Genomic DNA, 11,614 nt, shown 5'->3' on the forward strand with positions numbered 1-11,614 from the left:
TTCCTGGTTCAGTCTTGGAAGGTTATACCTTTCTAAGAATTTGTCCATGTCTTCCAGGTTGTCCATTTTATTGGCATAGAGTTGCTTGTAGTAGTCTCTTAGGATGCTTTGTATTTCTGTGGTGTCTGTTGCAACTTTTCCTTTTTCATTTCTAATTTTATTGATTTGAGTCCTCTCCCTCTTTTTCTTGATGAGTCTGGCTAATGGTTTATCAATTTTGTTTATCTTCTCAAAGAACCAGCTTTTAGTTTTATTGATCTTTGCTATTGTTTTCTTTGTTTCTATTTCATTTATTTCTGCTCTGGTCTTTATGATTTCTTTCCTTCTACTAACTTTGGGTTTTGTTTGTTCTTCTTTCTCTAGTTCCCTTAGGTGTAAGGTTAGATTGTTTATTTGAGATTTCTCTTGTTTCTTGAGGTAGGCTTGTATAGCTATAAACCTCCCTCTTAGAACTGCTTTTGTTGCATCGCATAGGTTTTGGATCATCGTGTTTTCATTGTCATTTGTTTAGGTATTTTTTGATTTCCTCTTTGATTTCTTCAGTGATCTCTTGGTTATTTAGTAATGTATTGTTTAGCCTCCATGTGTTTGTGTTTTTTATGTATTTTTCCCTGTAATTCATTTCTAATCTCATAGCATTGTGGTCAGAAAAGATGCTGGATATGATTTCAATTTTCTTAAATTTACTGAGTCTTGATTTGTGACCCAAAATGTGGTCTATCCTGGAGAATGTTCCATGTGCACTTGAGAAGGAAGTGTAATCTGCTGTTTTTGGATGGAATGTCCTATAAATATCAATTAAATCTATCTGGTCTATTGTGTCATTTAAAGCTTCTGTTTCCTTATTTATTTTCAGTTTGGATGATCTGTCCATTGGTGTAAGTGAGGTGTTTAAGTCCCCCACTATTATTGTGTTACTGTCGATTTCCTGTTTTATAGCTGTTAGCAGTTGCCTTATGTATTGAGGTGCTCCTATGTTGGGTGCATATATATTTATAATTGTTATATCTTCTTGGATTGATCCATTGATCATTATGTAGTGTCCTTCCTTGTCTCTTGTAACATTCTTTATTTTAAAGTCTATTTTATCAGATATGAGTATTGCTACTCCAGCTTTCTTTTGATTTCCATGTGCATGGAATATCTTTTTCCATCCCCTCACTTTCAGTCTGTATATGTCCCTAGGTCTGAAATGGTCTCTTTTAGACAGCATATATATGGGTCTTGTTTTTGTATCCATTCAGCAAGCCTGTGTCTTTTGGTTGGAGCATTTAATCCACTCACATTTAAGGTAATTATTGATATGTATGTTCTTATGACTGTTTTCTTAATTGTTTTGGGTTTGTTTTTGTAGGTCTTTCTTTTTCTTCTCTTGTGTTTCCCACTTAGAGAAGTTCCTTTAGCATTTGTTGTAGAACTGGTTTGGTGGTGCTGAATTCTCTTAGCTTTTGCTTGTCTGTAAAGCTTTTGATTTCTCCATCGAATCTGAATGAGATCCTTGCCGGGTAGAGTAATCTTGGTTTTCGGTTCTTCCCTTTCATCACTTTAAGTATATCATGCCAATCCCTTCTGACTTGTAGTTTCTGCTGAGAAATCAGCTGTTAACCTTATGGGAGTTCCCTTGTTTGTTATTTGTCATTTTTCCCTTGCTGCTTTCAATAATTTTTCTTTGTCTTTAATTTTTGCCAGTTTGATTACTGTGTGTCTCAGCATGTTTCTCCTTGGGTTTCTCCTGTATGGAACTCGCTGTGCTTCCTGGACTTCGGTGGCTATTTCCTTTCCCATGTTAGGGAAGTTTTCGACTATAATCTCTTCAAATATTTTCTCAGGTCCTTTCTCTCTTCTCCTTCTGGGACCCCTATAATGCGAATGTTGTTGCGTTTAATGTTGTCCCAGAGGTCTCTTAGGCTGTCTTCATTTCTTTTCATTCTTTTTTCTTTATTCTGTTCCGCAGCAGTGAATTCCACCATTCTGTCTTCCAGGTCACTTATCCGTTTTTCTGCCTCAGTTATTCTGCTATTGATTCCTTCTAGTGTAGTTTTCATTTCAGTTATTGTATTGTTCATCTCTGTTTGTTTGTTTAATTCTTCTAGGTCTTTGTTAAACATTTCTTGCATCTTCTTTTTTTTTTTTTTTTTTTTCAGTACGCGGGCCTCTCACTGTTGTGGCCTTTCCCACGGCGGAGCGCAGGCTCCAGATGCGCAGACCCAGCGGCCATGCCTCCCAGGCCCAGCCGCTCCATGGCATGTGAGATTCTCCCGGACCGGGGCACGAACCCGTGTCCCCTGCATCGGCAGGCGGACTTTCAACCACTGCGCCACCAGGGAAGCCCACTTGCATCTTCTTGATCTTTGCCTCCATTCTTTTTCCGAGGTCCTGAATCATCTTCACTATCATTATTCTGAATTCTTTTTGTGGGAGGTTGACTATCTCCACTTCATTTAGTTGTTTTTCAGGGGATTTATCTTGTTCCTTCATCTGGTACATAGCCCTCTGCCTTTTCATCTTGTGTATCTCTGTGAATGTGGTTTTTGATCCACAGGCTGAAGGATTGTAGTTCTTCTTGCTTCTGCTGTCTGCCCTCTCTTTCACATTTTCAAAGGGTTTCTCATTCCACATTTATATATATGTAGATGCATCGTAATTTATTTAATACCCAATTATTGAGCATTTAGATATTTTTCAGTTTGGGGCTATTTAAACAGTAATGTGTTTGTAGTCAAATCTTTGCATACACTAATGATTTTTTTCATTAGAATAAATACCTAGGCATGATATAATAATGTTCAAATTTTAAGACCAGTTTGATTGTTATCATTTTATACCCCAACAGTAGAGTAAAAAACTACTTTCTTCTCTATGTCTCCTTAGAAGTACTGGGCATTATAACTTTTTAAAAGTCTCTGTCAATTTGATAGATAAAAAATAGACTCTTTTTTTAGTCTATTTTGGTAACATATAGTATAAAATAGGAATCTTAATTTGAATTTTTCCAAAGAGTTATGCAATGTCCCAGCATCATGTAGTATATAATCTCTCCACTGATTTGACATGCCCTCATTAGTCATAATCTAAGTAATTCATACATGTATATGTGAATTATTTAGGTATATATGATATAGACCATATCTACCATAGATACACATGATATATCAGTAATATATCATGTAAGGAGTAACCATAAGAAAAGTGGAGTAGCTATGCTAATAAAAGTAATAGACTTTAGAACAAACCAAAAAAAAAAAGTGTTACTAGAAATAAAGGAGAACATTTTACAATGATTAAAGGGTCAATCTATCAGGAAAATATAACAATTATAGACATATGTGCATCTAACAACAGGGCCACAAAATACATGAAGCAAAACCTAACAAAATTGAAAGGAAAAATATACAATTCAACAATAATATTTGGAGACTAATAGCTCACTTTCAATAATGAATAGAGCAAGCAGGCCAAAGGTCAACAAGAAAACAGATTTGAACAACACTATAAATCAACTAGACCTAAGAAACATCTATTGGACACCACCCAACAATAGCAGAATGCACATTCTTAAAGCACACAAGGACCATTCTGCAGGATAGACCACATGGTAGGTCATAAAACAAGTCTCAAATTTAAAAAGATTCAATCATACAAAGTATGTTCTGCAACCACAAAGGAATGAAATTAGAAATCAGTAACAAAGCTTGGAAATTTACAAATATGTGAAAATTAAACAACATACTCATAAATAAGTAGTCAAGAAGAAATCTCAAAAGAAGTTAAAAAATATTTTGTGATGAATGGAAACAAACAAGTAATATACCAAAACATATGAGATATAACCAAAGCACTGCACAAAGGGAAATGTATAGCTGTAAATATCTACATTAAGAAAAAAAAATCACAAATCAACCTAAGTTTGCACTTTAAGAAACTAGGAAAATCTCAAACTAAACCCAAAGCAAGAAGTAAGGAACTAAAGATTAGAGCATAATTACTGAAATAGAAAATAGAGAAAATGAATGAAACCAAAAGGTAATTCTTTAAAAAGATCAACAAAACTGACAAGCCTTTAGCTAGACTGATCAACAGAAAAAGAGAAGACTCAAATTTCTAGAACCAGGGAATTCACTGGTGGTCCAGTGGTTGGAATTCTATGCTTTCACTGCCGAGGGCCTGGGTTCAATCCCTGACTGGAGAATTGAGATCCTGCAAGCTGAGTAGTGCAGCCAAAAAAAAAAAAAAATTACTAGAATCAAAAGGGAACATCATTCCTACCAATATTACAGAAATAAAAATCATTATAAGGGAATATTATGAATAATTTTATGCCAATAAATTAGATAAACTAGATGAAGTGGACAAATTTCAAGAAAGACACAAACTAGTGAAGCTGAATCAAGAAGAAATAGAGGAAAAAAAAAAAAAAAAAGAAGAAATAGAGGGACTTCCCTGGTGGTGCAATGGGCACGTCACAGGGCACAGCCCCGAGCCGTCCATCCTTATACGGAATTGAACTCTGCATTCACTGCTGATAAACGAATCCTTGTTCAAAGTCAAGGGGAGTTTGACCTATGGTCACCACGGTCACCCTCAGCCTTTTGCCATCCGCACATTTTATAAACATGTTTTACCTGCCTTCGAGTCATGAACAGAGCCACATTCAACAGGATGAATACAGGGCGCTGCAATGGTTAAGAATCCACCTGCCAATGCAGGGGACATGGGTTCGAGCCCTGGTCTGGGAAGATCCCACATGCTGCGGAGCAATGAAGCCCGTGTGCCACAACTACTGAGCCCGTGCACTGCAACGAAGAGTAGCCCCCACTCACCACAACTAGAGAGAGCCTGCATGCATCAACAAAGACCCAATGCAGTCAAAAATAAATCAATTAAATAAATTTTTTTAAAAAAGAAAGTAAATTAGTGGTTGCCTAGGGCTGGAGGCGTTGGACTGCTCCTGGGTATGGGGTTTCTTCATGGGGTGATGAAAATGCTCTAAACAGATTTTGGTTTGTTGCATAACTGTGAATATACTGAAAACAACTGAACTGTATACTTTAAATGGATGAATTGTATGGTATATGGATTGTATCTCAATAAAGTTGCTTTTAAAAACTGACAGAAAGTAAAATGTACAAACTCAATGTAAAATCTTTAAATTTTTAACCTTAATAAGTACCCACTTTGTCCCTCTACTGGAGCTCCTACTGACATGTGGAAACCTCTGCCCCCCTCCACCTACCCCTTTTGCTGATCCATGAGGCTCAAACTAGCTAGCAGCTCCTGCTACTAAGAGCACTCCCTGGGGACCAAGAGGAAAAGCAAGAGTTCTGGAACCTCTTCTCCTCTTCTGTGCATTTACTCCCAAAGTGATCTCATCCAGTCTTTTTTTAAATTATTTTTTTCCTTTTTAAAAAAATTTTTGTTGAAATATAGCTGATTTACAATGTTGTGTTAGTTTCAGGTGTACAGCAAAATGATTTAGTTATATAAGTTTTGTATAGAAGTTCTTTTTCAGATTCTTTTCCCTTATAGGCTATTATAAAATACTGAGTACAGTTCCCTGCTATACAGCAGGTCCTTACTGATTATCTGTTTTATATGGAATAGTGTGTATATGTTAATCCTAAACTCATAATGTATCCCTCCCTCCCCCTTCCCCTTTGGTAACCATAAATTTGTTCTCTATGTCTGTGGATCTATTTCTGTTTTGTGTATAAGTTCGTTTGTATCATCTTTTATTTTTAGATTCCACATGTAAGCGATATCATGATATTTGTCTTTCTCTGTCTAACTTACTTTACTTAGTACGAAAATTTCTACGTCCATCCATGTTGCTGCAAATGGCATTATTTCATTCTTTTGTAGGGCTGAGTAACATTCCATTGTATGTACATACCACATCTTCTTTATCTGTTCATCTGTCAATGGACATTTCGGTTGCTTCCATATCTTGGCTATTGTAGATAGTGCTGCAATGAACATTGGGGTGCAGGTATCTTTTGGAAATGTGGTTTTCTTATGGAGAGCAATCTGCTTTACCTAAAGTCCACCAATTTACATGTAAATCTCATTCATAAACACCCTCACAGAATCATCCTAAATAGTGTTTGACCAAATATCTAGGCACAGTGGCCCAGCCACGTTAACACATAAACTTAACCATCACAGCTTCTATGTTAAGAAGAAATTGTGGTAAAAGGAAAGACAGAAGCAGGAAGGCCAGATGGAAGGACATTGCAAGGATGCTGGTAAGAGAAGATGGAAGCTTGGATCAGAGGACTGGCAATGGAGGAGCTGAGAGGTGGATGGATTTTGAGTAAGTGAAGACTGAGCTGGTGGATTGGATGGAGAAGGTGAGAGAAAGAGGAATCAAGGATGACTCCAAAGTTTTTTGGCCTAGTCAACTGGAAGAATGATGTTGCCTTTTCCTAAGGGGGGAAAAATGGAGACCATGGGGTTAGGGGATGGGCTTCGATGACCTGAGGATGGAAGAGTAAGGGTTCAGTGGGCACAGGGGGCAGCAGAGAGGACACAGCCCCTGCTCCTGGCCTTGAAGCCTGGGGGATATGAGGAAATGCTGGGAGTTCCAGAGCGCACAAGGAGTCGGTGGTCATGGAGGAGAAGGATATTTCATCCTGACCAAAGTAACTCAGGAGAGAAATGACTGGAAGGGTTTTTATTTTTTTTCTTTTTTTTAATTGAAGTATAGTTGATTTACAATGTTGTGGTAGTTTCATATGTACAACAAAGTGATTCAGTTTTTTATACACACACACACACACACACACACATATACATATATATATATGTTCTTTTTCAGATTCTTTTCCCTTATAGATTATTACAAAATATTTAGTATAGTTCCCTGTACTATGCAAAGGTTTGCATTTTTTTAATGAAAACTGAGGAAATCAGTCTGATCAGCCTGGTCAATTTCATCTCAGGAACACTGGGCCTCACAGAATTCAGTGGTGGCCTTGAAGTCAAACTAGGTGTTTAGTTAAATGAATATTAATTGAACTACTGTTAAGTGATAAACACTGTTCTAGGTTTTGGAGACAGAGTGACACTGTTCTCCTTACCCTAAAACCTTAAGTGGCATCCAATCACCTTTAGCATCAAGTCCAAAAACTTAACCAGAGCTTTGACCTCATCTCTATCCATACCTCCTGTTCCTCTTGCTTTTTACACTTCAACCACATTCATATTCCTACAACTCCCTGAACCACCCATGCTTTTTCCCAATTCGAGGTCTTTGAAAAAGCTTTTTCCTCTACCTGAAATGAACCCTTTCCTTATTCTAGTTATGACTTTTAGACTTCTCCTCAGGGAAGTGAAGGGGAAGAAGGCAAAGCCTTTGTCCACCTCCAACCACCCAGGCACTCCTGCCCCTGTGCCTGAGAAAGGTCTTCTGGGATGCAGTCCTATAGTTCCCTGACTTTCTTTTTTTTGTAATATATTCACACTTGATAATTACTTGTTCTAGGTCTGTTTTTCCCATGAGATCATAAGCTCTTGAGGGCAGAGACCATGCATATACCATTCACTACTATATCTTCAGTGTTTGGCAAAGTACTTGACACATAGTAGGCACTCACTAAACATTTGCTGAATATTTGAGTGGTTGGATGACAGGATCTCTGGCTAAATGAATTAATGAATAAATGAGTGAAAGAGTAATCAGACCCCAAGAACCAAACCTCTGGAATAACCGAGATTGATTTCTCTTTTTTTTAAAATTCTTTTTAAAATTGAGATAAAATTGATATACAACATTGTATTAGTTTTAGGTGTACAACATAGTGATTTAATATGTGTGTGTGTGTGTGTATATATATATATATATATATATATATATATATATATGATTATCACAAGAAGTTTAGTTAACATCTATAACCACACATGGGTACAAATTTTTTGTGTGTGTGACATGAAATTTTAAGATTTATTCTCTTGGCAACTTTCAAATACGCAATATGGTATAGTTAACTATGGTCACTATGTTGTGCATTATATCCCCATAACTTATCTATTTTATAACTGGACGTTTGCACCGTTTGTCCACCCATTTTTTTCACCCATTTCACCTACCCACTATTGCCCACATCTGACAACCACCAGTCTGTTCTCTGTATCTAGGAGTTTGGTTTTTGGTTTTTTGTTTTTTTTTTTAGATTTCACATATCAGTGATATCATACAGTATTTGTCTTTCTTTGTCTGACTTATTTCACTTAGCATAATACCCTCAAGTTCCATCCATGTCGTCACAAATGGCAGGCTTTCCTTCTTTTATGGCTGAATAATATTCAATTATATACAAATGTCTTTATCCACTCATCTGTCAATGAGCACTTAGGTTATTTCCATGCCTTGGATACTGTAAGTAATGCTGCTATGAATATAGAGGTGCAGATATCTTTTTGAGTTAGTGATTTCATTTCCTTCCAGTAAATACCCAGAAGTGGAATTGCTGGATGATATGGTAGTTCTATTTGTTTTTGTTGTTGTTATTGTTGTTGTTGTTGTTGCTGTTTTTGAGGAAACTCCATACTGTTTTCCATAATGGCTGCACCAATTTACGTTCCCATCAACAGTGTACTAGGTTTTCCTTTCCTTTTCTCCACATCCTTGCCAACATTTGTTATTTGTAGTCTTTTTGATGATAGCTTTTCTGACAGGTGTGAGGTGAGAGCTTACTGTGGTTTTGATTTGCATTTCCCTGATGATTAGCAATGCTGAGCATCTTTTCATGTGCCTCTTGGCCATTTGTATGTCTTCTTTGGAAAAATGTCTATTCAGGTCTTCTGCTGATTTTTTAAATCAGGTTGCTTGTTTTTGTTTGTTTTTGTTTTTGTTTTGTTTTGTTTTTTGGCCGCATGGTGCTTCTTGTGGGTACTTAGTTCCCCAAACAGGGATTGAACCTGGGCCCACGGCAGTGAAAGCTCTGAATCCTAACCACTGGACTGCCAGGGAATTCCTGGGTTGCTTGTTTTTTTGATATTGAGTTGCATGAGCTGTTTATGTGGTTTTGATATTAACCACTTATCAGTCATGTCCCATTCGGTAGATTGTCCTTTCATTTTGTCAGTGGTTTCCTTTGCAGTGTAAAATCTTTACAGTTAAATCAGACCCCATTTGTTTAGTTTTGCTTTTGTTTCCTTTACCTTAAGAGACAGAGCCAGAAAAATATTGCTATGATTTATGTCGCAGGCTCTAGAGCGCAGGCTCAGTAGTTGTGGTGTACGGGGCTAGTTGCCCCGCGGCATGTGGGATCTTCCCAGACCAGGAATTGAACCCGTGTCCCCTGCATTGGCAGGCGGATTCTTAACCACTGCTCCACCAGGGAAGTCCCTTGATGTAGTTCTTCATGTTTGTTTTGATTTTGTTGCTTTTGCTCTTGGTGTCAAATCCAAAAAATTCATTGTTAAGGAGCTTACCACCTGTGTTTTCTTCTAGGAGCTTTATGGTTTCAGGTCTTATGTTCAAGTTTTTAATCTATTTTGAAATCATGTTTGTGTATGGTGTAAAATAGTGGTCCAGTTTCATTCTTTTGCATGTGGCTGTCTAGTTTTCTCAACACAATTTATTGAAGAGACTATCTTTTTCCCATTGTATATTCTTGGCTCCTTTGTTGTAAATTAATTGACCATATATGTGTGAGTTTATTTCTGGGGTCTCCATCCTGTTCCATTGATCTATGTGTCTGTTTTATGCCAATAGCATACTGTTTTTGATTACTATAGCTTTGTAATATTGTGATAAAGTTTGAAATCAGGAAGTGTGATGCCTCCAGCTTTGTTCTTCTTTCTCAAGATTGCTTTGGTTATTCAGGGTCTTTTGTGTGCAAGTTTGATTTCTTTTTTTCTTTCTTTCTTTCTTTTTTTCCTACACTGCACAGCTTGCCAGATTTCAGTTCCCTGACCAGGGATCAAACCTGCACCCTCAGCCGTGAAAGTGCAGAGTCCTAACCACTGGACCACCAGGGAATTCCCTGTTCATGTATTTTTAAAATGAATAATAGTGAGTATCTGCTATGATATTTAAGGTCCAATGGAAATATTTCAAGTTTAGTAACAGTTTCACTTTAAAAGGTCTGTAGTTACATGCTGGATGTTACATCCTTTGCTCTTGATCAAACTTTTAATGAAACCTTTTAGATGTCAACTTTAAAGTATGCTAGAAGGTGATTTTTTTAGGAGGACATACCAAAGTGTGTGAAGACCACTGTGTTTCATTGTAGAAATGTTTATGTGATGTTTCACAGTTAAGTCATATATTTTAGGGTGATATAAATAATGTAAAGGTAAACTTTATTTTTAGATGACTGCCGTTTATGGTCTTTGACATTCTATTGGACTATCAGATCACAGCCAGAGTAAGGATTTTATGTGCACAAAACCTGAGACTCCAATAAGAACAAGATATATCTTGATTATCATAATCAGTCATTTATTCAATAAATATTTTGGCGAGTCAACTAGATGCCCAGAACCATGTTAGACTCTGAGGTCACAGGATGGAACTAAACAGACACAGTTGCTACTCTCATAGCACTTAACACATAATGAGGACAATAGACATGAAAGATAAACATGTAAATAATTCACTATGACTATAATGTGTCATGAGAACATTTAATAGGGAAATCCGAGAAATTGACATTGAAGGTGGTACTTGACTGATGGAAAGCGATTTTCAATGAGAATACAGAGGCAGGTGGGAGGGAACCTGTAGGCCATGGAGGATGTTGACTTCTAAGATCAGTGAGAAACTATTTAACTAGGGGAAAGAGGTGATCAGATTTGTGTTTTGTTTTGTTTTTTTTGCAGTACGCGGGCCTCTCACTGTTGTGGCCTCTCCCATTGCAAAGCACAGGCTCCGGACGTGCAGGCTCAGCGGCCATGACTCATGGGCCCAGCCGCTCCGTGGCATGTGGGATCTTCCCGGACCAGGGCACGAACCCGTGTCACCTGCATCGGCAGGTGGACTCTCAACCACTGCGCCACCAAGGAAGTCCCAGATTTGTGTTTTAAGATGGCCACTCTAACTTCTGGAGGAGAAGGAGATAAGATAAGGGATAGAAATGTTTTGTACCCATAGTCTAGAGATTCAGTTTCAACTCTTTTCTTAGCTATGTCTAAGTCAGTTAATCTCCATCATCAAAAGTGCCTCTTTTTTCTTTTTTTTTTTAAGGACTGTTAATGTCAATTATTAAGTAATTTTAGCTTTTCAAAGTTAAAAAATTTAATCTATTGGTAAGACTAGTGGAAGCATAAAAAATTACCAAGAAAAAATTCAATTATTAAGTGATTTTTTTTCTTTCATGATAATTGATAGATACATGTCTTACACTTAACAGGTGTTTAATTATTTATTGCTGCGTAACAAACTGTCCTAAAACTTTGTGATTTGAAACAAAATAATTATTGCTTTTGCCCACAGATCTGCAGTTGGGCAGGGATCAGCGGGAAGGTTCATCTCTGCTTCATACAGCATTAGCTGGGACAGCTTGACTGGAAGCTGGAGGATCTGCTTGTAAACGGGCTCATTCAACATGGCTGGGGCTGAGGGCCAGGGGTCTCAGGTCCTATGTGCATGGTTAGAACAGCAAAACTC

This window comes from Delphinapterus leucas, chromosome 20 (assembly GCF_059928025.1).
Source record: "Delphinapterus leucas isolate spDelLeu-1000000601 "Yukka" chromosome 20, BTC_Dleu_Yukka2, whole genome shotgun sequence".
In the NCBI taxonomy this organism is placed as follows: Eukaryota; Metazoa; Chordata; class Mammalia; order Artiodactyla; family Monodontidae; genus Delphinapterus; species Delphinapterus leucas.